Source organism: Mastigoproctus giganteus, chromosome 8 (genome assembly GCF_048544385.1).
Source record: "Mastigoproctus giganteus isolate SK-2022 chromosome 8, ASM4854438v1, whole genome shotgun sequence".
Taxonomy (NCBI): domain Eukaryota; kingdom Metazoa; phylum Arthropoda; class Arachnida; order Uropygi; family Thelyphonidae; genus Mastigoproctus; species Mastigoproctus giganteus.
Window position 1 is genome coordinate 174,175,791 of NC_143582.1, and position 13,030 is coordinate 174,188,820.

At 36.1% G+C, this 13,030-nt stretch overlaps 1 protein-coding gene across 2 annotated transcripts in view; it reads right to left on the reverse strand.

The window, feature by feature from the left end:
- Nipped-B (Nipped-B cohesin loading factor) overlaps positions 1–13,030 on the reverse strand; it is a 121,857-nt gene that overhangs the window by 65,579 nt on the left and 43,248 nt on the right. For both annotated transcript variants that reach the window (XM_090379065.1, XM_090379066.1), the window contains exon 2: positions 4,191–4,270. The gene's annotated coding sequence lies outside the window, so the exon portion shown is untranslated. The remainder of the gene's footprint in view (positions 1–4,190; positions 4,271–13,030) is intronic.

A 13,030-nucleotide genomic window follows, 5' to 3' on the forward strand; every position in this document is an offset into this window, starting at 1 on the left:
AGAAGGTGACGATGTGCTAGCCCTGTCAAGTCATGATTGAATCAAACCCTTCTTCTCCAAGGAAACGGTTAACTTACAGCAGTACCTACCTGCACATGCTTCAGAATGACTTGCTACTCCAGCTCATGGCAACTAAACTTCCCACGGACAGCCAGAGGGTTATGCAAGATGGTGCCACGTCACAAACAGGTAATTTTGTATTTGATGTTTTGCACGCTATTTTTGGCCCTCACATGTTGCACTGCAAGTATTTTTGACCACTTCTGAGTGTAGATATAAACCCATGTGACTTTTCCTTGTGGGGTTTCTTGAAAGAGAAGTTGTTCCACAGGAAGCTGTTACACTAATGGACTGGAAAGCCATGACTGTTCAGCTGTTGTGAAATGGCACAAACCTTTAGGAACTTGTTCATCAAAATGGAAAACATACTGAACATGCAGTAAAATAACAATGTTAACAATGAATTTCTTAGAAATGTCAACACTTCATGCACCACCCATTGTCCACAAACCAGTAATGGTTTGTGTACAATGCCATTGAAAAGTTGGATTGGTCAGCTCAGAGTGCAGGCTTCACTGTACTAAATAAGTTGCAAGCACTTCACCACACTAAATATATCAGTGTGGTGAAGTGCTGGTGGGATGAAGTGGAGTACAAATTAGTCAAAACAGCCTTTCCCTAACTAGCTTTTGGCAGATGATTTGCAAGAGGAATGCAAGCAAATTCTGGCTCACTCAGAAGTTAGTAGAAATTATGCCAAGGGATGTAATACAGTCCAAAGGTGGCCCTACTCTGTATGAGGTTTTTGGATTAAAAGCTCTTTTTGTAACTACCTGTATACAGCCAAATACTTTTGGTCATATAGCATAGATATAGTATGACACAAAATTCTCACCATTGTAATCTTTTCCTTGTCTTCAGTGATTTTTTCAGCTCCTTTTTTAGTAATTTATCAAAGTATTTACTCTATACCTTTACAATATTCTTCACTTCTCTTATAACTTCATCCTTATCATTTTCAATCACTTTACTTATGATTTTTCCCCTTAAATGAGAGTTTTTTTTAACTAAGTGCCAAAACAATGATGCTAAAGTAAAATCTTGGTAAAATTTTACCAAGATTTTTCTTTTAGCATTAGTAGAGGCATTTGATGCAAGAAAGCAAGTATATGCAGCATCAGCCAAATAAAAAAAAAACCCACTTCCACTTCACCCCTCTGTTCGTTCCAAATACCTGTCCAGCTGAGCCTTAAACTTATTTAGGCTATCAACCTCCACCACAAGGGATGGAAGTCTGTTCCACCAACCAACCACCCGCTGGCTAAAGGCAAATTTCCGCACGTCTATCCTACATCTGTCTTTCCTCAATTTGAATTTATGCCCTCTCAGGTGATTTTTCTGAGCTAGAGGAAGAATCCCATCAGCATTGAGCATGCTTAAACCATTCAAGGCTTTATACACCTCTATCAGATCACCTCGCTGGTGCCTAGTCTCCAGACACTGTAATTTGCAAAACTTAAGCCTTTCTTCGTAAGAGCACCCCTTTGTTCCATTCACTAATCTTGTTGCCCTTCTTTGTACTCGTTCCAGCAGCTCTAAATCCTTCTTGAAATGAGGCCTCCAGACCTGTATACAGTACTCTAGGTGTGGCCTGACCATTGCCTTATACAAGGGAATAATCACCTCCTTATCCCTGCTGGAAAAATTCCTGTATATCATTGACAATACTCCATGAGCTACTCTTGCAGCCCGTCTGCACTGCTCAGAGAACTTCATATCTGCCTGCACAACCACCCCCAAGTCCCTTTCATTCTCTACCACCGTCAGTGTAGTACCACAGAGTTGATACGTTGCTCTGGGGTTGCTGTTTCCCATGTGTAGTACTTTACATTTGTCAATGTTAAACTTCATTTGCCACCTCTCAGCCCATCTGCTCAACCTTTCCAGATCCTGTTGCAGCAGCATAGTGTCAGTAGTGTCCTTGACAACCCTGCCAACCTTTGTATCATCTGCAAACTTGGACATTAAGCTTGATATACCATCATCAATATCATTTATAAATACAGAAAACAATAATGGACCCAACACTGAACCCTGAGGGACTCCACTAATAACATTAGTCCACGATGAGCAGTGTCCATTGATTACCACTCTCTGTCTTCTCCCCCTCAACCACCCCTTTATCAATAGCAGCAATTTGCCTCCAATGTCACACTGCTCCAATTTGTGTAGCAGTCTACCATGTGCAACAGTATCAAAAGCCTTTCTAAGATCCAAGTATATAATATCAAAGTTATTCCCTGCATCCAGTTCTTTTGTGACTGCATCATAGTATCCAATCAAGTTGGTCAGGCAAGACTTCCCCTTAACAAAACCATGCTGTGTAACTGAAGTCTTGTCTAAATGATCCTGCAGTGCTTCTTTAACCAGTGCCTCCATTAATTTTCCTGGAACAGAAGTTAAGCTCACAGGTCTATAATTACTTGTGTCAGCCTTTGATCCTCCTTTGTGAATTGGGGTCACATTTGCACATTTCCAGTCTATGGGTACCTCCCCTGAGTCCAAGGAAGCTCTCATAATTATGGCTAAGGGTTTGCTTACTTCCTTTGCTGCCTCCTTTAATATAACTGAATATTAACTGGATATTAAATTTTGTATCATTCATACCTACCTTAGCCCTATTGCATCTTTCTTTATATTTAAAAAAGGTTTTATTTATTTTGCTTGCAAAATTTTTCTCTGTTAATGTTGCATAACGCAATAATTAGGCCATATCACATTTTGAGTACTGCATACAGGTTTGGAAGCCTGCTTTAGGAAGGATGCAGAGCAGTTACAATGGGTACAAAGATGAGCAACAATATTAGTCAGGGACACAAGAGAATACATACTCTTACCAATGAAAGTTTTTTTTTGTAAATCACAGCATTTGGAAACTAAGCATCTGCAAGACTTGAAAGTGTTTAAGGCTGTTTAAGTCAAACAGCCTTAAACACTTAGTGTGTTTAGTCAGTTTGTCTAAGTGCCTCTAAGTGTTTAGTCTGTTTACTGTTTAAGTGTTTAATGGGTTGAGTAAGCTGAATCCTGACAGTATTCTTATTAATTCTCAGATGACATGCACAAGATGATATAAATTTAAACTTGAAAAGGACAGATATCCAGAAATTTTCTTTCAGCCAGAGAGTTATGTTGTTTGTTATTTGGTTCTTAGGAGCATTAGCAACTAAGGCCATATTGTCCGGGAATATGCAGTAGTCATTCCCTGACCTTTCCGTATCCTCCGTATTTGGTGATGACGGGTTCGAACCCCGGTCTAATCAAGAAGCGTGTGCTACGCACTGCTGCTCCTTCCTAACTGGCTACAGAGGCGCCCCAGAGATTTATGACTGTTGAAACAGGTGTTACTTTGTGTTGTTGTTATTATTATTATCTGCCATATGGTGCAAGGAAGCCCGAGGCTTATGCTGAACCAGCAAAAAAAAAAAAAAAAAAAATTCTGAGTTACCCTGAGAGAGAGAAGTAAAAAGGAATCACCAAGAAAGAAGAGAAGAATGATGATATCCAGCTCAGGACCCTGGGTGCACTAAGCCCATACTCACCAGATGTGAACCTCCTGGGGTTATGGAGGTGGACAGTTTAAATAAATTTAACGGATTGGCCAAATTCTGGAAAGAATGGGCAAATTAATGATGTTTTTTTGTTTGTTTGTTTGGCTGATGTATAAGCTTGCTTCCTTTTTGCCAAGGCTAATACTAAAAATATTTTTTTATTTTCACAGACTGCTCCTTTAACTTATTGAGGTGGTGAATTTCTTATTTACAGATATTTATCTCCGTATACCTCTTTAGCAGATTGTATTATATTTTTCTTTTAGAATTAGGAGTGCTATTTAACTTTTAAGTAAGAAGGTTTCTAATATTTAATAGTTGTTGGCAAATCTGAGAGCATTCTGATTTCAAAATATTTTTGAAATTCTTGACAGGCCTCTTACTTGGCTTATGCCAGCTATATGAAGGAATAGCAACAACCTTCTAACATCATTCATATTAATTACAAAACTCAATTACCTAGAGAATAAACAAACAATCACAAAATATCCCAATTACTTCAATGAACAACCACATATGACTTCAATTTCCTTATGAGTAATGACTTTTAAACACTCCATGTAAAATACAAAAAATACTTACTATTAGAATAGAAGACTGAGATTGAGGTCCAGGTGATGCAATGCCCAAGTCTTCCTTACATGCCAGAAAACAGATGAAACCTTTAAACAGAAATATTATTATTTAACACATATAATAGGAACAAATACACTCAGCAGACAATTTATTAAGAACACCACTCTGGTAATGTGTAGGACATGCATTAGAGAATTTTATTATTATTATTATCATCTCCAGAACAGCAGTCATTTTCTTTCATATGCACAGCACAAGATGAAATTCTTTCTCCTGAATATTTATCTACATAAACAATAGAGATGGTCATGAATATTGGACAGAAATATATCCTCACATCATAAACAGTCTAACTAAATGTAACATGGCTTTGTTTTATCATTTATTATGTGGCCTAAACTGAAGAAAATCTGATGCACTGTAACAGCTACTGTTATAGTCTCCCACAGCAAGATTTATTTGGACTGGTATGGTTAAATTTTATTAGTATCGATTACCTGTATTTTTATGCACAAATAATACTAAGTAGGCTGGTGCTCTCGGACAATATCCATTCACATTGGCATGCAAGTTTTGTGCTGACTGCTCATTTCTTTTAGCTACAAGCAATTTCTGATATATGGTAACTTTTTTTTTTTTTTTTATGTGAAAACATCTTTGGTGGCACCTACTAAATTTTTTGGACTGAAGTAGAACCGATTGGTAATGAAAATGCAAGACAGAAATCACGCCGCACTCTAAATGATGCTAATTCAATCACTAATGTTGATTCGGTAGAGTAAGTAGCAGGTGTAGCATAAAACATTACATCGTTCATACTAAATATTTCAGACCGAAGTAAAACCAATTGGTAATGAAAATGCGAGATGAAAATGATGTTACTTCCTGAATGACGCTAAATCAGTCACTAACGTTGATTTGGTAGAGTAAGTAGTGGACGTGAGCATAAAACATTACATCGTTCATAACTTTGGTTCTAGCTGTTTGAAGTTATGAATGATGCTTACTTGCTTCCTCTCTGCCTTGCTTCTCCTATACGTTTATCCGGTAGAGTAAGTAGCAGGTATGAGCATAAAATGTTACCAGTCGGTTTTACTTTGGTTTCAATGCAAAAATACAAATCAATCACTTCCTGCAGTAGTTCTTGATTGTGACATCATACTATTCTACAAATGGATTTTGCTAAGTTTATTAGCTAAGCTTTACTATGAAATGTTGCAGAGTTATTGTTTAAGAACACAACAATACAAGAAACGTCTTTGGCGGGAAAGATACAAACAGCAGGAAGTGAATCAAACAGTTTTAATTTTCTTTTGTTTCTCCCATCAAATTGTAAAACAAAACCAATCAAAACGAAATTAAATATTTTAAAATGTTAACCATGTTTGGATTCTTTTCATTCCTTAAATCCTTTAACTTTGTTCCAAGCCAAGGATGTTTTAACATAAAATAAAACATCTTTTGTGCATACAGGATATACATGGTGTTTTTCTTAATACTACGAATTAAGCTAAGAATTCTGCAACATGCAGTGGGCCAATTAAACATTCTAAGTGAAAATGAAAAAACCAAACTTCAAACTGTGGCATAATTTGGCAAGTTGGTCATATATATTTGTATATGTACAGTATATATATATATATATATATATATATACATATATATATATATATATATATAAATATATGTGTTCATATTTATTTTTTACTGATGCTATATATAAGCTTGCTTTCTTGTAACACATGCTAATACTAATATAATAAACCATGTTTATACATCTGTATAGCAAACAATAAGATACAGACATATGATAATTCTGTTTACTTTTGTGAACATGGATGGCAATTTCGGTAACCTCAAACAGAGCCTTAAGCAATTGCATCTTTGCTTTATTAATAATTTAGAGCATAAACAATAAAGCTGAAACTTGTTTTTCATAACACATTGAAAATAACAAGCAAAAGCCTATTCAATTGGATGTCTTATTACATTAATTAATCTTTTCTACTGTGAGGACTATCGCAATGATTAAATGTAAGTAATTCTTCCCCAAAGAGAAGTATAATTTTACTTATTGCAATGTGGTGCTATCCCTCAGAAACCTTTCAATGCTATGTGGTGAAACGTGGCAACACTTTAACACATAATATAACATAAGTAATATTATGCTACTCATCTGGAGTGTAGCACTGGGGCAACTCTTTTCCTGAACACGATCATTGCTAACCAATGATTGTGTTCAGGAATATACTGCCATGATACTGTTAAAATGATATTGATACAAAAACCCACTACTGCCATTTCACATTCAGAATCAATTAAGTCATGGAACTTGCTCATTTTACTATCACAAAAGTGCTATACATGATTTTACTATCAACCCATATATGGTAACATTACAGGCATACCTCGATTAACGAATAGGATGCGTTCCACGAAATTACTTCGTTAAGCGAAACTTCGTTTTCAGAGGTAAAAATACTATGGCCAGAATAGGGATACGTTCCTACGTAAAGAAAATGAAAAGCTTTTTTTCGAACAAAGAAAAGTTTTATTAAATAAACAGTCAACTTACATACAAAGTGAAATCACATTTTAAAATATGAGGTTAAAGTTGATTGTTTATGCTTTTTTTCTCTTTCATTTAACAATTGCCTATACGGAGTTATTGCATTTAACACTGATCGCTTAACTATAACACTTCTTCCTAAATCGGGATCATTTTCACTAAAAAAATTTAAAACGTTTTCAATGTCATTTAAGCACCTTTTTAAATCTTTGGTTGTTAACACTTTTTCGGCAGGAACTTCTTTAACTTCGCCTTCATTATCTTTGTCTTCGTTGCTAACAAGGTTTTCTAAATCTTCCACTGAAAAACCATCATCTTCTGCATTCAATAAATTTCTAACATCCTCTTCATCAACATTTTCGAAACCTATTGATTGAGCCATCTGGATAACTTCATTTCTAATTTCTTGGATGTTATTTTCTTCTTCTAGTACAACTTCTGGCCATATTTTGCGCCAAACTCCATTTAAGCATTTCTTAGTGACTTCTTTCCAAGAACTATCAATGTTTTCAATTGCGTTTTTAATGGTGTAGTTTTTCCAAAAAGTTTTAACTGTCATTTCCACTTTATCCTCTAGTTCAGTTAAATTGCTTAAAGTTCGACGCAGATAATAAGCTTTAAATGATGCTATTACTCCCTGATCCAATGGTTGAATCAGGGAAGTTGTGTTTGCTGGAAGAAACACAACTTTGACAGGAATGCATGTGTCCAACGTGTTAAGATCAGTAGGATGTCCCGGAGCATTGTCTAACAACAAAAGAGCTTTTTCTTCAAAGTTGTTTTTTTGACAATACCGTTTTACTCCAGGACAAAAGTGGTTAACAAACCAATCAGTAAATAACTCCTTGGTAACCCACGCTTTTCTATTTGCTTTCCATATTACAGGTAAATTCATTTTTATGTTACCTTTTAATGCCCTCGGATTTTCTGAATGGTAAACTAATAGCAATTTTAATTTATAATCACCAGAGGCATTTGATCCAAAGAGTAACGTTAAACGGTCTTTGGCTGCTTTAAATCCAGCAGCTGATTTTTCTTCAATAGAAATGAAGCTTTTTGTTGGTAGCTGTTTCCAGAACAAACCGCTTTCGTCAACATTGAACACCAAATTTGGTGGAAAATTTTCACGTTCAATTATTTCCTTTAGTTTTTCTGGAAACTTATTTGCAGCTTCAACATCTGCACTTGCAGCTTCTCCTGTTAATTTTACACTATGAATCCTGGCCCGTTTTTTAAATTTCTCGAACCAACCACGAGAAGCCCCAAAGGTTTCCGTAATTTCTTCAGTTTGTTTAGATTTCAGGTGATTAAACAAAAATAATGCTTTTTCTTGAATCACCATTTGACTTAAAGGCATATGACGTTGTGACATATCATCTATCCACAAACTTAACATTTTCTCCATTTTTTCTAAAATTGGATTCCTTAAGCGAGTTAATTTTGCCGCTGTAACATCTGTACAATTCTGAGCAGACTGTTTTATTTTTTCTGATTGACTTAGTATGGTTGTTAAAGTTGATTGCGCTAATCCTAAAGAATGTGCCACATCGGATTTTCTTTCGCCGCTTTTAACACGTCGTACGATATTTAGTTTAGTTTCCAAAGAAATTGCTTTTCTTTTCTTTGATTCTGACATTTTAATTAACTAAAACAAAAATATTTCTATTAAAATTTACAAAATCTACGTTATGTAATGCTATAAAGAACCTACGTCGATTATTGCAATGCGCCACACTGAAACAACGTCAATCATGTAAACAACTAAATTACGCGATTGACACGCAAAACTGTTATAACAGACATGCCCGCAGCTCGGGAGCACTCGGGAATACGTAACGAGTCGCCGTCAGTCACCAATCGGATGATTGTCGGGCGTTGGCCTTAAATTGGAATATTTTTTTATGTTAAATGGGGCTTGAAATTGCGGACTTCGTTATATCGAGGCTTCGTTATCAGAGGTAACGTTAACCGAGGTATGCCTGTACATACAAAAATTGTAGTAGCAGTATACTCTTCACTAAGTGTGTACATTATTTATGCATATTCCAACAATTACACTACTGGTCATTAATTGTGATGGTAAAAATCACAATTAATTATAAGGACACTGATTCGCTCTTTTAAATGCAGACATTGTAGGAATAGCAGAAATATAATGTCGCTCAGACATAAATGATGCTGAATTTGAATATGGGGACTACAATGTATACAAGGGCAGATGACAGGCAAGGTGGAGAGGTTATGCCCTTAGTCAAGAAGCATAATAATCTAAGGCAATGCATCCAGTTGACGTGGGTGATGAGTGCAATGCTGAGTCAGTTTAGTGTGATATAAGCACTGGGAAAACTGAGAGGAGTGTGTTATAGGCCTAATGACTACGATGAGTAAACCAAACAGCTATACAGGTGACCCCCGCTTAACGCTGATAATTCGTTCCGGAAAAACAGAGCGCTAAGTGAATCTGAGCTAAGTGAGCACCGCATTCCCATAAGGTAACATATGTATTTGTGAGTTGCGGTCGGTGTGGTAGGATATTTCCTAATCAATAATAAACGGTAGTGAAAAGATGCACAAATGTCGGTCAAAATATTTAATATCCAAATAGTTGTACATATAAAATATTCTGCATTACATACATATATAATTATGTGGTAACTACTTATGGATCAAAAGTAAACTTAAAATTCCAATTAAAATCATGAATTTAATTGATCTAAATTGATTTAATTTAATTGATAAATTTAATCAAGAAAAATGTGTCGATTTTGGGTAGAACTTTGGCCCTCTTCCAAATAAACTAAAAGGAGTATTAATTTTAAATCCCCCACTGCGTTATCACCCAACAATAAAGTCAACCGATCCTTCGCCGCTTTGAAACCTGGCATGTTTTTTTTCTTCTTTCAATATGAAACTTCTTTTAGGCATTTGTTTCCACAAAAGTCCTGCTTCACCTATGTCAAAAACTTGAGAAGTATAACACAATATCCCTCTTCAATAATTTTAACAAGTTCTTTTTTGCAAGTTTCGGCTCCTTAATCTGCACTTGCGGCTTCTCCCTGGATTTTAAATCTATTCAACCAGCCCTTACTAGTTTTAAATAGTTCCACTTTTTTTTTTTTTTAGGTGAGTTTTCTTCAGATCATCATATTGGTTAATCTCTCTCTCTCTCTTTTTTTTTTTTTTTTTATAATATTTAACTTATTTTTTTTATAACATTGGATATTATCTTCAATAAAACCTAATAGTCGGCCTAGACCTAGTTGCTTGCAATGGAACAGCTATCTTTCCCGCTGCTAAAATTAATTCTTTATTTTTTTTATAATTGTTGTTACAGTTAAACTTGCAAGTCCTAAATTAGGGCATACATCCGCTTGTCGTTGACCGGAATTTATTCGCTTCAAAACGTCTAATTTAATTTTCAAATTCAGTCTTTTCTTACATTTGTAGTCTTCGTACTGCGTCCAGACGTTGTTACTTTTTCGTTCTTATCCGCCATTATTAACTCTTTGAAAATGTAACTGCATTGGTTGCATTAATTATGATACAATGTTCGAGTAAACTGTCCGTTACGCACAATGTCTAATACCATACTGAGTGATGACTAGACTTTGGATAAATGCATATAACGCAAATATTACAAGCAATATACTTGATCATTTTTTAAAATGTTGATCTCGGAACTATGTAACAAGTCACTGTACTGCAATTAAATAAACTCACGAGAAAATATCATTGAGCGTGGGAAAATTTCTCAAGTCGGCGTGGGAAACCTTTTAATGCTGTTTTGATATTCATTTTCAAGCTATCGACTCCATTAAATGAAACGATTTCGTTAAATATGCCAAAAATGCAATCTCTAAAAGAGCGTTATAGTGATCTAAGACAGAGTTATAGTCAGATACGGGTTATAATATAAGAACAGCGTTATAGCGAATCAGCGTAAAGCAAACCGCATTATAACGGGGGCCTGCTGTACAGAGAAATGGAGTGGGCAAGCAAATCAGGATGTCTCATAATGGAGGATTTTAACTTTCCAGATGTTGGAATTTGTGGGTTACTCAATCACACACTAACAAGACTTTCATGGATTTCTTGGATGACTGTTTTATACAGCAGCATGTTAGAGAGGCAACAAGAGAAAGTGATACTCTTGATCTGGTTATCAGCAGTAATTCTTAATGAATTAAGAATCAGCAGGTTAAAAGACCCACTGGGTGGCAGCAATCACAGTGCTAATGAGGAATTTCATTAAAGACATAACTACTGTCAAGGGTAAAAAGGGGTGACTACAGCAATCTTTTTTTTTTTTTTTTTTTTTTTGGTAGTTGTTGGCGCATCGGCTTCTGTGGCCATAGTGCACCTCCCAAGGTTTTTGCAGTACTTTGATCCAAGCCCGATGTGGGATTTGAACCCGCAACCTTTGGGTTGCCAGGCAGGCATGCACCTTACCCACCTGGCTAGCCCAGTCGGCTCAGTGATCTCAGACAGTTTTTAAATTCTGTGCAGTGGGACTAACTGATAACGTTACCAACAGCAAATTCTAAATGGGAAGTAATCAAAGAAGCTATTAGGCTTTCCATAACAACAAAGAAATACTGTTCAAGGCTTAGACCAAAATGGATGTCAGATGATCTACTGAGGCATGTGGCAGAGAAGAACAATGCATGGATAAATATAAATTATCAAGTGATACAGAAGCCTATGGTATATATATATATATTAGTCTGAAATTAAGTCACAAAGTAGGAGGTTAGGCAAGCTAAGACAGATTATGAAAAGTCTCTGGCAAAGAATGTTGACTCTATGGGTTAACCATTGATGAACCTGCTCAGGTTGCAACCAAATTGAATAGGTATTTTGCATCTACATTCACCCATGAGGATTCCTTTAGGAAGGGAATTCCAGAAGTTTATCAAACTCTAACGAGGAGCAAAATGTCTTTGTGATAACTGAAAGGAAATTTGAGGAGAAATTGTTGAAGATGACTTTAAACAAGGCACCTTGGGTGAATGGAATCTATCCAATTATATTAAGGGAGACAGTAAGGAAGGTAAGCAAAAGCAAGGTGGTCTCATAATTATGAGACCTTGGATTCACGGGAGGTCCATATGGACTGGAGAAAAAATAATTTTGACATCATACACTTGGACTTCAGCAAGGCCTTTAATACTATTACACATAAAAGACTGCTGCACCAGCTGGAACAATGTGGCATCAAAGGAAAGTTACTGCTATGGATAAAGGGATGATTAAGTGGAAGAAGACAGAGAGTAGTTATTAATGGGTATTGCTCTTTGTGAACTAATGTTATTAGTGGAGTTCCCCAGAGTTCAGTGCTGGGTCCATTGTTGTTTTCAATATTTGTCAATGACATTGATGAAGGTATATCAGGCTTCATATCTAAGTTTGCAGATGACACAAAGGTTGGGAGGGTGGTTAACAACAGTCATCAGGGTAAATTACTGTAACAAGATCTAGGAAAATTGGGCCAATGAGCTGAGAAATGGCAGTTGAAGTTTAACATTGACAAATGCAAAGTTCTGCTAGAAGTAATCTGTATGGTACTACACTTGGGGTAGTGGAGAATGAAAAAGACCTGCGGTTAATTATGCAGTCAGACATGAAATTCTCTGAGCAGTGCAGACAGGCTGCCAGGATAGTTCATGGGGTTTTGTTAATGATATACAGACACTTTGATAGCAGGGATAAGGAAGTGATTATCTCTTTGTATAAGGCCATGGTTAGGCTGCACCTTGAGTGCTGTATACAGGTCTGGAGGCCTCACTGTAGGAAGGATGTAGATCTGCTGGAATGGGTGCAGAGTAGTACAACCACTGGTAAAGGGAACAAAAGGGTGCTCTTACCTAGAAAGTCTTCAGTTCTGCAAATGGGTGTCTCGAGACAAGGCACCTGCAGGGAGATCTGACTGAGGTGTTTAAAGTCTTGAATGGATTGAGTAAGTTGAATGTTAATGGCATTCTTTCGCTTGCTGAGCCTACACACATGAGGGAGCATAAATTCAAGTTGAGGAAGGATGGTTTCAGGATAGATGTGCAGATGTTTGCCTTCAGCCAGCAACTCAACATTAATTGTGGTAGTGAAAATCAGAATTAATTCTAATAGCACTGATTTGCACATTTAAGATTATGGATTAGTGTATATATATATATATTAAGGATAATATAAAGCACCATTAGAATAAGCAAATCAATCCAATAATAATACCATCAGGGACCTAAGAAAATGCAAAAAAAAAAAAAAAAAAAAATTATTATCG